The 17,457-nt window shown below is 43.6% G+C and overlaps 1 protein-coding gene across 1 annotated transcript in view; it reads right to left on the bottom strand.

Moving 5' to 3' along the window:
* Positions 1-13,684: 13,684 nt before the first annotated feature.
* ZPBP2 (zona pellucida binding protein 2) overlaps positions 13,685-17,457 on the bottom strand; it is a 140,183-nt gene continuing 136,410 nt past the window's right edge. Inside the window, exon 5 of the mRNA XM_044299050.1 lies at positions 13,685-13,777. The gene's annotated coding sequence lies outside the window, so the exon portion shown is untranslated. The remainder of the gene's footprint in view (positions 13,778-17,457) is intronic.

Raw genomic sequence — 17,457 nt, 5'->3', positions numbered from 1 at the left:
CAGGGGGGTGATCAGGGATTTTATATGGAGTAATCACCCCCCTGTCATTGATCACCCCCCTGTAAGGCTCCATTCAGACGTCCATAAGTGTTTTGCGGATCCGCCGTGTCCATGTTTTGCGGATCCACGGATCCGCAAAACACATACGGATGTCTGAATGGAGCCTTACAGGGGGGCGATCAATGACAGGGAGGTGATCACCCATATAGATTCCCTGATCACCCCCCCTGTCATTGATCACCCCCCTGTAAGGCTCCATTCAGACGTCCGTATGTGTTTTGCGGATCCGATCCATGTATCCGTGGATCCGTAAAAAACATACGGACGTCTGAATGGAGCCTTACAGGGGGGTGATCAATGACAGGGGGGTGATCAGGGATTTTATATGGAGTAATCACCCCCCTGTCATTGATCACCCCCCTGTAAGGCTCCATTCAGACGTCCATATTTTTTTTGCGGATCCGCGGTGTCCGTGTTTTGCGGATCCACAAAACACATACGGACGTCTGAATGGAGCTTTACAGGGGGGTGATCACTCCATATTGACTCCCTGATCACCCCCCTGTCATTGATCACCCCCCTGTAAGGCTCCATTCAGACGTCCGTATGTGTTTTGCGGATCCGATCCATGTATCCGTGGATCCGTAAAAAAACATACGGACGTCTGAATGGAGCCTTAAAGGTGGGTGATCAATGACTGGGGGGTGATCAGGGAGTCTATATGGGTGATCACCCCCCTGTAAGGCTCCATTCAGACGCCCGTATGTTTTGCGGATCCGATCCATGTATCCGCGGATCCGTAAAAACATACGGACGTCTGAATGGAGCCTTACAGGGGGGTGATCAGGGAGTCTATATGGGTGATCACCCCCTGTAAGGCTCCATTCAGACGTCCGTATGTGTTTTGCGGATCCGATCCATGTATCCGTAAAAAACATACGGACGTCTGAATGGAGCCTTATAGGGGGGTGATCAATGACAGGGGGGTGATTAATGACGGGGGGTGATCAAGGAATCTATATGGGTGATCACCCCCCTGTCATTGATCACCCCCCCTGTAAGGCTCCATTCAGACGTCCGTATGTGTTTTGAGGATCCAATCCATGTATCAGTAAAAAACATACGGACGTCTGAATGGAGCCTTACAGGGGGGTGATCAATGACAGGGGGGTGATCAGGGAGTCTATATGGGTGATCACCCCCCTGTAAGGCTCCATTCAGACATCCGCATGTGTTTTGCGGATCCGATCCATGTATCCGTGGATCCGTAAAAAACATACGGACGTCTGAATGGAGCCTTACAAGGGGGTGATCAATGACAGGGGGGTGATCAGGGAGCCCATATGGGGTGATTAGGGGTTCATAAGGGGTTAATAAGTGACGGGGGGGTGTGTAGTGTAGTGTAGTGGTGGTTGGTGCTACTTTACACGGCTACCTGTGTCCTCTGGTGGTCGATCCAAACAAAAGGGACCACCAGAGGACCAGGTAGCAGGTATATTAGACGCTGTTATCAAAACAGCGTCTAATATACCTGTTAGGATTTAAAAAAATCGCATCTCCAGCCTGCCAGCGAACGATCGCCGCTGGCAGGCTGGAGATCCTGTCTCTTACCTTCCGTTCCTGTGAATGCGCGCGACTGTGTGTGCGCGTTCACAGGAAGTCTCGGCTCACGCGAGATGACGCGCCGATGCGTCACTCTGCGCATAGCTGCCGCCTCCGGACCGCGAATCTGCGTTAGGCGGTCCGGAGGCGGTTAAGCCACTCACTGATATGATAAAAAAGGGGGTAGATTTTTCTTCGTAGTCGGTAGATGGGCTTAAAGCCTTTTCTAGTTAGTATCAAAGAGAGTTTTGCTTCCGCTCCCATTTTGGTACAACCTGATGTCTCTCTACCTTTTATTGTTGAGGTGGACGCTTCTGAGGTGAGTGTGGGTGCGGTCTTATCTCAGGGTCCCCCTCCTGTCAAATGGCGACAGTGTGCCTTTTTCTCAAGGAAACTCTCCTCTGCAGAGAGAAATTATGATGTGGGAGATAGGGAGTTGTTGGCCATCAAATTAGCTTTTGAAGAATGGCGCCAGTGGTTAGAGGGAGCCAGACACCCTATTACCGTGTTTACAGACCATAAGAATCTGGCCTAGTTGGAATCGGCCAAGCGTCTGAACCCGAGACAGGCCAGATGGTCTTTGTTCTTTTCTAGGTTAAATTTTGTTGTTACGTTCCGCCCTGGGGTTAAAGATGTGAAGGCGGATGCCCTGCCACGTTGTTTTCCGGGAGAGGGGAACTTTGAAGACCCGGGTCCCATTTTGGCTGAAGGGGTGTTCGTCTCTGCTCTTTATCCTGATTTGGAGGCAGAGGTTCAGGCAGCCCAGGCAGAGGCTCCTGATCTTTATCCCCCTGGGAGGTTGTTTGTGCCTCTCGCTTTATGACACAAGGTTTTTAAGGAGCACCACTATACAGTCCTTGCTGGGCACCCGGGGAGCAGAGCCACAGTGGATCTCATTGCTCGGAGATTCTGGTGGCCGGCTCTTCGTAAGATGGTTGAGGGTTTTGTGGCAGCCTGCGAGACCTGCGCTCATGCCAAGGTCCCTCATTAACGGCCATCAGGTTCTCTCCTCCCGTTACCCATTCCTTCCCGTCCTTGGATGCATCTGTCCATGGACTTCATTACGGACCTACCTCATTCCTCGGGGAAGACTATGGTTCTGGTAGTAGTGGACCATTTTAGCAAAATGGCACATTTCATTCCCTTTACTGGGTTACCAAATGCTAAGACGCCGGTGCAAGCGTTTGTTGATCACATTGTTAAATTGCATGACATTCCTTTAGACATCGTTTCTGATAGGGGCAGGCAATTTGCTTCCAGATTCTGGAAGGCCTTCTGTTCTGGCTTGGGGGTTCAGTTGTTGTTCTCTTTTGCTTTTCACCTGCAGTCGAATGGTCAAACCAAACGCGTCAATCAGAATCTGGAGACATATCTGCTCTGTTTTGTGGCGGAAAATCAGGAGGATTGCTGTTCTTTTTTGTCCCTTGCTGAGTTTCCTTTAAATAACCGTCGCCAGGAGTCCTCTGATAAGTCACCATTTTTTGGTGCATATGGGTTTCATCCGCAGTTTCGGACATTCTCTGGAGAGGGGTCTTCTGGTTTACCGATGAGAGATTTTCCTAATCTTTCTCATTTATTTGGCAAAAGATTCAAGGTAATCTGAAGAGGATGAGTGAGAGATATAAGCATGTGGAGTATAAGAGCCTGGTCCGGACCTGAATGTGGGTGATCTGGTGTGGTTGTCTACAAAGAATATCAAACTGAAGGTTCCCTCCTGGAAGTTGGGTCCTAAGTTTATTGGGCCTTACGAGATCTTGTCCGTCATCAATCCCGTTGCCTTCGGTCTTGATCTTCCTCAGACTTGGAAGATCCATAATGTTTTTCACAGGTCCCTATTAAAACCTTATGTCCAACCCACTGTACCCTCCTCTTTGCCTCCTCCTCCGATTGTTTTTGATGGTAATCTTGAATTTCAGGTCTCTAGGATTGTGGATTCTCGCATTATCCGCGGTTCTCTCCAGTACCTCGTTCATTGGGAGGGTTATGGTCCTGAGGAGAGAATGTGGGTCCCAGTGGCGGACATTAAGGCCACTCGTCTTATCAGGGCTTTCCATAGGTCTCATCCTGAGAAGGTGGGCTCTGAGTGTCCGGAGTCCACCCGTAGAGGGATGGGTTCTGTCACCGCCAGTTCGGTGAGAAGGTCTGTTAGATGTTCTTCTCTACCTGCATGACGTTCTTTGTTTTGGTTTCACTTTGTCATCTCCTTTCCTTCTCCCAGCTGTCACCTATTTACACTAATTGTCTCCCGTTATATTCCCTCCATTACTGCCTCACTTTGCGGTTTACACTTCTTCCTGGATTGTGTTCACTGCTAGAGGCTGCTTCTGCTGATTCCTCAGATAAGTCTGTTTCCTTTATTTGTGTTTCCTTGCTGGCTTAATTCTAGGCGAACCTGACTCCATCCGTATTAAGTGCAGGGAGCCGGTGGTCGTGTCCCCTCACTATAATAGGGTTTTCAGGTGTCATATAGTATTAGGTACGTGGGCATGCAATCGTCTACCATAAAGACCTTTGCATGGGCATAGCAGTCAGGGAGAGCTCTAGGGGTTTTATAGGGCTCACCCATAGGCTCCTTAGTTTGGGATCAAGCCAGTCGGATGTTTATTTATAAGTTCCAGCTTTCTGCAACACCATCCGTGACAAGCACAGACTGCTCAAAGAGGTGAAGAAGTATCCTAGAGTGTCAGCTAAAGACTTACAAAAGTCTCTGGCATATGCTAACATCCCTGTTAGCGAATCTACGATATGTAAAACACTAAACAAGAATGGATTTCATGGGACGATACCACAGAGGAAGCCACTGCTGTCCAAAAAAAAACATTGCTGCACGTTTACAGTTTGCACAAGAGCACCTGGATGTTCCACAGCAGTACTGGCAAAATATTCTGTAGACAGATGAAACCAAAGTTGAGTTGTTTGGAAGAAACACACAACACTATGTGTGGAGAAAAAGAGACACAGCACACCAACATCAAAACCTCATCCCAACTGTGAAGTATGGTGGTGGGGACATCATGGTTTGGGGCTGCTTTGCTGCATCAGGTCCTGGACGGATTGCTATCATCAAAGGAAAAATTAATTCCCAAGTTTATCAAGACATTTTGCAGGAGAACTTAAGGCTATCTGTCCACCAGCTGAAGTTCAACAGAAGATGGGTGTTGCAACAGGACAACGACCCAAAGCATAGAAGTAAATCAACAACAGAAAGGCTTAAACAGAAGAAAATAAGCCTTCTGGAGTGGCCCAGTCAGAGTCCTGACCTCAACCCAATTGAGATGCTGTGGCATGACCTCAAGAAAGCAATTCACACCAGACATCCCAAGAATATTGCTGAACTGAAACAGTTCTGTAAAGAGTAATGGTAAAGAATTACTCCTCACCGTTGTGCATGTCTGATCTGCAACTACAGGAAACTTTTAGTTGAAGTTATTGCTGCCAAAGGTTCAACCAGTTATTAAATCCAAGGGTTCAAATCCTTTTTCCACCTGCACTGTAAATGTTTACATTGTGTGTTCAATAAGAACATGGTAACATTTAATTCTTTGTATGTTATTAGTTTAAGCAAACTGTGATTGTCTATTGTTGTGATTAGATAATGATCAGATCACATTTTATGACCAATTTGTGCAGAAATCTATATCATTACAAAGGATTCACATACTTTTTCTTGCAACTGTATATGTATATTAGTATATGTATATGTACACTGTATATGACAAATATTCCTTCTACTGTTTGGAAGTTTGGTGTTTTTTTTTTCTTCTGGAATATACACAAATGTTCTGCATACAAACATTCATAAATATTTTACACTTGGCTTCTCACCATGCCATAGTTCATGTTGGAGCTTTCTCTGCCATTCTGGAGAAGAGTCTGTTTTGTAAATAAGTAGCTGTAATTGCGGCTTCACCCCAATACTTCTAAGGTAATTCAGAATCTGTCAGCATGCACCTGATCATTTCAGTGAGTTCTGTTTTTCATTTGAGCATACCCTATTTTGTTCTGCTGTATATGGGACTGTCTGCGGTGCTCTATCCCATGTTGTCTTAAATATTATTCTAGTTTGTGTTCTGTTAATTCACCTCCGTTGTCACTTCGCAGTATAGGAGAAGTTCTCTGAAACTTTAACCTGTAATTTATCAAGAACTTAATCTTTTTTCTCTTCATTAGGTAAGTCACTGTATCTGGAGTAGTCAACTATGAAGGTCACTATATACCTGTTGGCACTGGGTGTAGGCACTTTCATAGGACCGCAAACATCACTGTGTATTAGGTCAATTGGTTGTGAGGCTCTTGCCTGTCTTTCTTTAGGAAGTGTCGCCCTTACAGCTTTGGATTTAATGCAGCATTCACATCTAACAGTTCCTGGACAAATGGACACTTTAAAAACCTTTGTTAGGATTAATTTTTGTAGTTCCTATATGCTGTCTGGATATTGCCTGTTCTTTCAGTGTTGAGATGATATAAATGTTCACCTCTCTTAGCACTGGCTATCATCTGCTTTTACTATTGGATAATGCAATTGTTGACTTGGAATTTCCCAGTGAGTCCTTTAGCTATCAAACGTTTCACAGATAAGGCTACTTTCACACCAGCGTTTTTGCTGGATCCATCATGGATCAGCAAAAATTCTTCCGTCATGAAATTACAACCGTCTGCATCCGTTATGAACAGATGCAGTTGTATTATCTTTAAAATAGCCAAGACGGATCTGTCATGAACACCACTGAAAGTCAATAGGGGATGGATCAGTTTTCTATTGTCCAAGAAAATCCAGTCGGCACTCGATCGAACTAACGGTTACAGCGAGAAGGAGCAAACTCCACGTGGAATATATGAAGAAATCCCGGCAACCGAATCTTGCTTCAATCGTGTTCTTTTATTATATCACCATGTTGTACATATTTCAAATAACACACATTCCGGCTATTAGCCTTTCTCAATCATGATAGAGACAGGCTAATAGCTGGAACGCGTGTTATTTAAAATATATATAACATGGTGATATAATAAAAGAACACGACTGAAGCAAGATTCGGTTGCCGTTTTCTATTGTGTCTGAGAAAACGGATCTGTCCCCATTGACTTACATTGTGAGTCATGACAGATCCGTCCTGCTCTGCACCACATCGCGGACAGAAAAATGCTGCTTGCAGCGTTATTCTCTCAGCGATGGGGACGCAACGGAATGTATTGTGATGCATTCCGTTTTGTCCCCATTGACAATGAATGGGGACAAAACGGAAGCATTTTCCCCTGCTATTGAGATCCTATGATGAATCTCAATAGCTAAAAGCAAAAGCGCAGATGTGAAAATAGCCTTACAGTCTCCTTATAGACTAGGAACATACAGCACGTCTTTCACTGGTACAACCATATTATGTCCGTTTTGTCTGGGGCACACTAACATCCCATGTTAGGGTCCTTCTGAATTTATGCTGCTTCAATTTGCGAGATGGCTTGCCTCCTTGTTATTTAAGTCAAGTTCTATGAAGAAGTTTTTATCACCATCATGTGACTGGTTGCTCCAGAGTGAATGCACCAGCCTTGCAGCATCTGACTGGTTGTTACTTTAAATGTGCCATTCCAATTATCTGTACATGGATCAAAGATAGTGGTTTTGACCTTTTGTTTGGTCCCTTTCAGATGTAGCTTTAGCTGTCCTGCTTTTCATATTGTACAGTTTATTGTACTGTTTCTTTAGGTGTCCCAGTTTAAATCTAAAACATGTTCCTTTTTTCCTTTTTGTAATATCTTGTCTCTGTAGCTTTAACCCCTTAGGGACACATGACGTACCGATACGGCATGTTTCCGGAGTCCTTAAGGACACATGACGTACCGATAAGTCATGTGTTGTTCTGATCACTGCTGCCCGGCTCATTGAGCAGGCACCTCGGCTAAATGTGTGTCGGCGGTGGTGGTGCCATCAGGTCCCCATGGGGCTGTGGGGGGGACCCGATGGCATGGAAGGCAGCGTGATACCTTCCTGAGGCATCTGCGCTGCCTTCCGGTGAAGAGCCTGTGAGATCCAGCCCCTTGGATCTCACAGGCCCCGGAAGCTATATGAGTAATACACACAGTATTACTCATACAGCCAATGCATTCCAATACAGAAGTATTGGAATGCATTGTAAAGGAATATACCCCCAAAAGTTAAAGTCCCAAAGTGGGACAAGAAAATAAACTGAAAAAAAAAAAAAAAATAGAAAAAAATAAAGTCCCCCCCCCAAAAAATTAAAAGTTTCAAGTAAAAATAAACACAAACATCATTTTCCCCAAATAAAGTAAAAAAAAGGTAAAAAAAATAGGGAGGGGGGAGTATACATATTAGCTATCGCCACGTCCGTATCGACTGGCTCTATAAACATATCACATGACCTAACCCCTCAGATGAACACCGTAAAAAATAAAAACTGTGCTAAATAAACAATTTTTTGGTCACCTGACAAAAAGTACAACAGCAAGCGATCAAAAAGTCACACGCACCCCAAAATAGTGCCAATAAAATCGAACTGATGTTGATCAGTGCACTATATAAATCAATAAAACAGCAAAGCAGTGTGGCTACAATATGACTGTCTTCAACCACCTCAGCTCCCCTAGGTTTAACCCCCTTAATGACCAGAACACTTTTTACAATTCTGCACTACACTACTTTCACCGTTTATTGCTCGATCATACAACTTACCACCCAAATGAATTTTATCTCCTTTTCTTCTCACAAATAGAGCTTTCATTTGGTGGTATTTCATTGCTGCTGACATTTTTACTTTTTTTGTTATTGATCGAAAATTTACAGAATTTTTACAAAAAAATAAAATTTTTCACTTTCAGTTGTAAAATTTTTCAAATAAACTACATTTCTATATACATTTTTCTCTAAATTTATTGTTCTACATGTCTTTGATTAAAAAAAACATGCAATAAGTGTATATTTATTGGTTTGCACAAAAGTTATAGCGTTTACAAACTATGGTACAAAAATGTGAATTTCCGCTTTTTGAAGCAGCTCTGACTTTCTGAGCACCTGTCATGTTTCCTGAGGTTCTACAATGCCCAGACAGTAGAAACACCCCACAAATGACCCACATTCGGAAAGTAGACACCCTAAGGTATTCACTGGTGGGCATAGTGAGTTCATAGAAGTTTTTATTTTTTGTCACAAGTTAGCAGAAAATGATGATTTTTTTTATTACAAAGTCTCATATTCCACTAACTTGTGACAAAAAAATGTAAACTTCCATGAACTCACTATGCCCATCACGAAATACCTCGGGGTGTCTTCTTTCCAAAATGGGGTCACTTGTGGGGTATTTATACTGCCCTGGCATTTTAGGGGCCCTAATGCGTGAGAAGTAGTTTGAAATCCAAATGTGTAAAAAATGCCCTGTGAAATCCTAAAGGTGCTCTTTAGAATTTGGGCCCTTTTGCCCACCTAGGCTGCAAAAAAGTGTCACACATGTGGTATCGCCGTACTCAGAAGTAGTAGGGCAATGTGTTTTGGGGTGTATTTTTACATATACCCATGCTGGGTGAGAGAAATATCTCTCTAAAAGTCAACTTTTCCTATTTTTTTTATACAAAGTTGTCATTTTAGAGAGATATTTTTCTCACCCAGCATGGGTATATGTAAAAAGATACACCAAAACACATTCCCCAACTTCTCCTGAGTACGGCGATACCACATGTGTGACACTTTTTTGCAGCCTAGGTGCGCAAAGGGGCCCAAATTCCTTTTAGGAGGGCATTTTTAGACATTTGGAATCCAGACTTCTTCTCATGCTTTAGGGGCCCTAAAATGCCAGGGCAGTATAAATACCCCACATGTGACCCCATTTGGGAAAGAAGACACCCCAAGGTATTCCATGAGGGGCATGGCGAGTTCATAGAAGATTTTTTATTTTTTTTGCACAATTTAGCAGAAATTTTTTTTTTCCTCACAAAGTCTCCCTTTTCGCTAACTTGGGACAAAAAGTTCAATCATTCATGGACTCAATATGCCTCTCAGCGAATACCTTGGGGTGTCTTCTTTCCAAAATGGGGTCATTTGTGGGGTGTTTGTACTGCCCTGGCATTTGAAGGTCTCCACAATCATTACATGTATGGCCAGCATTAGGCGTTTCTGCTATTCTCCATAAATTGAGCATACGGGTAATGAGATTTTTTTTTTACGTTCAGCCTCTGGGCTGAAAGAAAAAATGAACGGCACAGATTTTTTCATTCGCATCGATCAATGTGGATGAAAAAATCATTGCCGGGATTATTTTTTTTTATTTTTTTTATACACAAAGTTTTGCCAAAGCATATGAACACCGCTCCTCAGCTCATAAGCCTCGACAAACGTATCTTTTTTACTGCAGAGGAGAAATATCGTCTTGCAGGGCCGCATACACCGACTTTTGTGTAATCTGACAGCCGCGCAATGCTTCTGTCACAATGCACATGAGTGCTGCAGCTGGTTCATCGGTTGGTCCACCTAGAAGGTAAAAAAAACTAAACAAAACAAAAAAATAACAGGTCGCAATGCAATAAATTTATTAACATTAACTTTATATAACATTTGAACAGAACATTAACTTTTATAAACTTTATTGAACTTTTGGAACAGAACAATAACTTTTTTGCTTACTGGTGATTTTTTATTTTTTTTAGCTTTATAGGACAAACCTCTCCTTCCCCATGGGACAATGTGCAAAGCGCAAATTGCCCAGAGATGTGGCGAAGTACATTATGCACTTTGTCCCAGGTGAAAGGAGAGGTTTGCAGCAACTGTGAGTGAAAGGGCCCTAAAAGCCCTGTGTGCCTGTCCTGCGTGACACAATCCCTATGCTAATAGTGTACCTGTGTGTGGTACTTCTGGAAACACTCCCCTAAGCATAGGGCAGGGTGGTCAGGGCAGTCAGGACAGAAATAGTGGGTGTCACGCCTTATTCCACTCCTGCTACAGACACAACCACTTTTTTGAGGTGGCGCTTGGATTGAGGTACCAGCAACGACATTTGGGAAATGTCGCTCGTGTAGACGGCTCACTACACTGGTGGATGGGGCCACGGAACCTCCTGGCTACAGGGGGTTCTCGATGATCTCTTCCTGAAATTTGAGGAAGGATCTTGTTCTCCCACCCTTACTGTAGAGAACAAAACTATCGTACATAGCCAATTGAATTAAATATACAGATACCTTCTTATACCAGTGTCTGGTGCGGCGGGACACTAAATAAGGAGCCAACATCTGGTCATTGAAGTCCACCCCTCCCATGAGCAAATTATAGTCGTGGACACAGAGGGGCTTTTCAATGACACTGGTTGCTCGTTCAATTTGTATTGTCGTGTCTGAGTGAATAGAGGAGAGCATGTAAATGTCACGCTTGTCTCTCCATTTCACCGCGAGCAGTTCTTCATTACACAAGGCAGCCCTCTTCCCCCTTGCAAGACGGGTGGTAACGAGCCATTGGGGGAAGCCCTGGCGACTAGGTCGCACGGTGCCACAGCAGCCAATCTTTTCTATAAACAAATGCCTGAAGAGGGCCACACTTGTGTAGAAATTTTCCACATAAAGATGGTACCCCTTGCCAAATAAGGGTGACACCAAGTCCCAGACTGTCTTCCCACTGCTCCCCAGGTAGTCAGGGCAACCAACCGGCTCCAGGGTCTGATCTTTACCTTCATAGACTCGAAATTTGTGAGTATAGCCTGTGGCCCTTTCACAGAGCTTATACAATTTGACCCCATACCAGGCGCGCTTGCTTGGGATGTATTGTTTGAAGCCAAGGCGCCCAGTAAAATGTATAAGGGACTCGTCTATGCAGATGTTTTGCTCAGGGGTATACAAATCTGCAAATTTGGTGTTAAGGTGGTCTATGAGGGGCCGAATTTTGTGGAGCCGGTCAAAAGCTGGGTGGCCTCTGGGACGAGAGGTGCTGTTGTCACTAAAGTGCAGGAAACGCAGGATGGTCTCAAATCGTGTCCTGGACATGGCAGCAGAGAACATGGGCATGTGATGAATTGGGTTCGTGGACCAATATGACCGCAATTCATGCTTTTTTGTCAGGCCCATGTTGAGGAGAAGGCCCAGAAAAGTTTTAAATTCGGAAACTTGGACGGGTTTCCACCGGAAAGACTGGGCATAAAAGCTTCCCGGGTTGGTGGCTATAAATTGAGTGGCATACCGATTTGTTTCTGCCACAACTAAGTCCAAGAGCTCCGCAGTCAAGAACAGCTCAAAAAACCCCAGTGCCGATCCGTCCTGAGCTGTCTCAACCCGAACTCCAGACTGGGTGGTGAAAGGGGGAACTACTGGTGCGGCTAAAGTTGGGGGCTGCCAATCAGGGTTTGCCAGCACCTCAGAGACTCTAGGGGCTCTGCGGGCCTGTCTGTGCGGTGGCTGCGATGGGGGAACTAATGCACATGCCACCGTACCAGCTTCAACTGCCCTTCTGGTGCTCGCCATTTCACCATGTTCTACGGCAGTGCTGGTACTAGGTCCAGGATGGGCTGCGCTTCTGGTGTATGCCTCACCACATAATCCGACAGCGCCAGCCCCACTCTGCTGCCCTTGAAGAGGATCCTGCGCAACCTGTGGTCTAGCAACACAGGGCCGGGTACGCCTGGTGGTATCAGGGGCCTCTACCCCATCGTCCGAACTTTGGGTCAGACTGCCACTGCTTTCTACAGGTTCGTATTCTGACCCGCTGGATTCGTCAGATGAGGGTTCCCATTCCTCATCCGACTGGGTCAGAAGCCTGTAGGCCTCTTCAGAAGAATACCCCTTACTTGCCATTTGGTCAACTAAATTTAGGGGGTATTCCCTGAGACTACCCAAGAAAAAAAGCAAGCCTGTCTTACAAATGGGAGGCTAGCGAAGTACCAGAAGCCGCTGCGATTGATAAAAAATATCAAAACTGATTTTTATTTTTATCGCCGCAGCGCTTGCAAAGTGATTGTGCAGTGATAAAAAAATTAATAATTTTTTGTCACTGTGGGCGTGGGTGAACACACGTGTGGGCGACCGATCAGGCCTGATCGGGCAAACACTGCCTTTTGGGTGGAGGGCGAACTAAGGTGACACTAATACTATTATAGATCTGACTGTGATCAGTTCTGATCACTTACAGATACTATAAAAGTACCAATGCCGATTAGCGATAAGCTAATCAGCGAATCAGTGACTGCGGTGCGGTGGGCTGGGCGCTAACCGACGCTAACTACCTACCAAAGGGGCCTAAACTATCCTAAAACCTAACCGTCAATACAAGTGAAAAAAAAATGTGACAGTTTACACTGATCACTTTTTTCCCTTTCACTAGTGATTGACAGGGGTGATCAAGGGGTTAATTGGGGTGATGGTGGGGTGATCTGGGGGCTAAGTGTAGTGTTTGGTGTACTCACAGTGATGTGTGCTCCTCTGCTGGGACCAACCGACAAAAAGGACCAGCAGAGGAGCACAGAAGCCATTTAACACCTTATATTTATAAATATAAAGTGTTAACTGGCTTGTGATTAGATTTTTTGAAAATCAGCCTGCCAGCGATGATTATTGGCTGGCAGGCTGGTGACGAACTCCTCCTTTAACTTTTGCCGAAGCGTCAAGGAGGAATGAATCGACCGCCTCCGGAACGCAATCCTGCGTTAGGCGGTCCGGAGGCGGTTAATATCCTCACCGACTGACCTTAGTTGCATTTATATGCTCCTGCATTTTCTTTGTTATACCTCATTTTGTACAGTTTACTCAGCAGAAATACCTTACTATTCAGACTGAATCTTTCATGCAATTTCTGTAGTGTATTCCACATGCCCTTTGCAGTGCTCTCATGTCTGATGTGGATCGGTTGGTCATCCTCCACTAATAAGCTTATTGTGGCCCTTGCCCGATACCTGACAATTGATCTCTGGTCTCTCTGTACTATAACCTCCCATAAGTCATCTCTGGAAAGTAACATTTCCACTCTAAATTTCCACTGTTAAGGTTGGCTACTGTAAGTTTCAGTTCTGAGCTGCCAGCCATATTTCCCTTTATATGTACAGACGGTGTCTCTTCCTTATATTCTGAGGATGAGACTTCTAGAAGATTCCTGGTGTCTGTCCACTCATCAAGCTTTCCTGTTCTGTTTTCTTGTGTGTGTCCAGGGTCCAGAACCTATTGCAGTGTTTGCAGCTTTTATGAACAGCACTCAGACCTTGTGGTAGAACAAAAACTGGTTTACTTTACTTGGGACAAAACAGCAACCTTTAAATGTAGACCTCACAGAGAATATGGCATTGAAGCCCAATAGGGGAAAATTATAAACTATCACTGAACAAACACAAAACCCCAAAAATATAACCTTTAATATAGACCTTAAAATTATGTCAGATAAATGTAACATCATCATCTAGATTGAGATAACATCTACATCATCACCATACAGCACATACACTGGAATAAACAGAGATTCTTAACACAGTGCTATCTGCTGTCAGCTTAAAAAGGACCTTTCACCACCCCTCACATGCCTGTTTTAATAGCTTCATGCATTCCCCATGTAATAACAATTCTGGAGCATCTATTCTTATGTCTCTATGTTGTGCCATTCCTTTATTATCTCTACTAGAAGTTATGAGTGAATTCTTATTAGCCTTCATTAAGGGTACAGAGGGGAGGCAACCATTCTGGGGGTGTACCTGCACAGTCTGAAAATGGCTGCACTGATTGGATAGAGGGAGTCTGTGCAGGTTCACCCCCCCAACTGGTTACCTCCCCTCTGTACCCTTACTGAAGGCTAATGGCAATTAATTCATAACTTCTAGTAGAAATAATACAGGAATGGCACAACATACAGACGTAAGAATAGATGCTCCAAAGTTGTTATTACATTGGGAATGAAGCTATTAAACAAGCATATCAGGAGTGGTGAAAGGTCTTCTAGTTCCTCTAGCATTAATCTGTTGCTGTATTCATTTTTTTAAATTTATTTATTTTATGCCCTTATATACCAACAGTTTCTGTTATTCTGGCACTTATAAGCCTATGCAAACCAGGCTAGAAAAAAATATATATACTTTAAAAAAATTAAAAATGTTAAAATTGTAAGTTAAAAATATTTTTTGAAAATGCAGCCAAAATAAATTTAAGATGTGGAAATATACAACAGTATTTTTGTATATACTGTATGTGCAATATTGCAGTTGAAAATGGGGGAAAAAAATTCTAATTTTACAAGCTTTTACTAAATATATGCAAATTGTATCATTAAGTCATCGTATCATGGTTCTGTTTCTACTTCTGTGCTTTGCATCTGAACTCAAGACCCACTGAATAACCCTGTTTGCACCCAAGTCCACTCGGCATTGCTGCAGGCTCTTGTGAAGAACCTAGGAGTAGCTTTAGCTTCCTACCAACAGAATATGATGAAGACTTCTAGAGTTTCATATCAGTAAATACATATAAATGTATTTTTTAAGTAGACATTGGATGAGCTGTTGATACCCTGTATTGTACTTAGATAATCCTTGTATTACTCAAAGTATTCAAGAATCCTCTGTCTAGCCCAGGCCGAGTGGACAACCACATGTTACCTTTCCTCTTTGTCAAGAGTATAAGGCCCTACACAGTCAGATCTTGTATGCCAGTGCTCCTCACTCTAGTCTTCAGGGCCCATCTGCCGGTCATGTTTTCAGGATTTCCCTAGTATTGTGCAGGTGATATAATTAGTGTCAACGCATCAGGACTTACCACAGGTATTCATTGTGTGGGATACTCTCAAATCATGACTGGTAGGTGGGCCCTGAGGACTGGAGTTGAGGAACACTGCTGTATGCAATGATTAGACAGTGTCGATATCCGATAACACCCTGATGTCAATGCTAGCACAGAAAGGTTGTGTTGATGACATGTTGTGGCAGGGAAGCAGAGGGAATGGGGAAGCCCAAGTTTGGGGAGCCGCTCAGAGCCTAGTCTACTAGAGGCCCTCTGTCATTTAAGAAAGCAACAGATGCAGCAGCCGTTTGACCCAAAATAAACAAGCTGGGTGGCTGCTCAGCTGTTTTCTTAAACTGACCCATTTAAGGCTACTTTCACACTTGCGTTTTGTGCGGATCCGACATGGACGGATCCATTCAGATAATACAACCGTCTGCATCCGTTCTGAACGGATCCGTTCGTATTATCTTTAACATAGCCAACACAGATCCGTCTTGAACACCATTGAAAGTCAATGGAGGACGGATCCATTTTCTATTGTACCAGATTGTGTCAGTGAAAATGGATCCGTCACCATTGACTTACATTGTCTGCCAGGATGGATCTGTTTGGCTCAGTTTCATCAGACGGACACCAAAACGCTGCAAGCATCGTTTTGGTGTCTGCTTCCAAAGCAGAATGGAGATGGAACGGAGGCAAACTGATGCATTCTGAGCAGATCTTTTTCCATTCAGAATGCATTAGAATGCAAACTGATCCGTTTTGGACCGCTTGTGAGAGCCCTGAACGGATCTCACAAACGGAAAGCCAAAACGCCTGTGTGAAAGTAGCCTAAGAAAGCAACTGTTGCTTCTTTTTTAGGTTGCAGATGTTTTGGGGCAATAACAATAAGAATAAGTGGTTAATTCCCTTATCTGAATTCTAATTTAGTTTTGTATGTCTAGAAGAGTTTTTATTCATCCAGGTCAGGGTTTGTCTAGTAGTGATTCAATATTATCTTGACAAGTTTAGAAATCTAGAATGCCTTTCAGCAATCATTTAAGTGGTTATCTTAGTTCATCTCAGTGATATAAAAATCCATTGTTTTCCCAAAGTGTCTGCTGGATCAATAAAGTACATTATACAAATGGCATACATCAAAAACAAGCAAATCAGCAAACAATTGCTAACATTCACTTAAAAACAGAACTGAACACTTGTTTCAAAACAAATTCCATAGATTACAGCAGATCGCTGGGTTCCATATGATCAAGGGATCCTAACAATAAAAAGGGATTGTTTAAAGCAGAAGGCACCTTTAAAGAGAACTTGTCACCACACAATATAGTGCAATGAGCAGACAGCATATGGAACAGGATGAGCTGAGCAGATTGATATATAGCTTTTTCTGACTTCAATTGTACAGTACATGGGGCCTTAGCAGTGAATGATACAAATTTCCTGTGTGAATACATATTCACAGATCAGTCACTGATAACACCTCCCCCAAGTTGAATTCCGAAAGAGTGAATCACGGGCCTCATCTGTTACATCCGCTTGAACGTTTTTTTTTGTTTTGTTTTTTAAACAAATTTTATTAAGGGAAAAGACATGTATGATTCTTGACAAAATACAGTTATTGAGATCTTTTAAGAACCATTGTGTAAGAGTGAAAGGTTTCATTATGTTCTCTATTTCTGAATCAGACAGGAATTGTGTCAGAAAACCAAACCTTGGAATCTTTTCAGAAACTTGCTTCCTTTCCCCTCTTTACTTCTCTCTGCCTCCCTACGCTCCAAAGCCAATAAATATTTTAGGCACGATAGAATGCTGTCTCTAGAGGGAATTAAGGGTTGTAACCAGTGTTGCAATATGCTCCTTTTGGTTACCATGCATATAGCATGAAAAAGAGCTGGCAACCTTTGTTCCGTGGAGACCCCATCCTTCGTCTCCTCCCAGTAATGGAACAAAAATATCATGGGATTTAGTGGGACTACAATGTTCCAGACATCCCTAGTTATCTGAGCTACTTGTCTCCACAAACTATGGATCTGGGGACAAGCCCATAGACCATGAAATAGATCAGCATGCGGCGTATGACAATTTGGGCAAGTGGTGAGCCTGTCGGGTCTGCTGGGAGCCGATGGTAGGTTGAAAGCGTAGACGGCATTATGCATTAGTCTAAAGTGAGTGTTTATT

The sequence above is a fragment of the Bufo gargarizans genome, chromosome 6, assembly GCF_014858855.1.
Source record: "Bufo gargarizans isolate SCDJY-AF-19 chromosome 6, ASM1485885v1, whole genome shotgun sequence".
In the NCBI taxonomy this organism is placed as follows: domain Eukaryota; kingdom Metazoa; phylum Chordata; class Amphibia; order Anura; family Bufonidae; genus Bufo; species Bufo gargarizans.
Note: the sequence above shows the minus strand (reverse complement) of the source record. Positions and strands in the feature narration are given on the sequence as shown.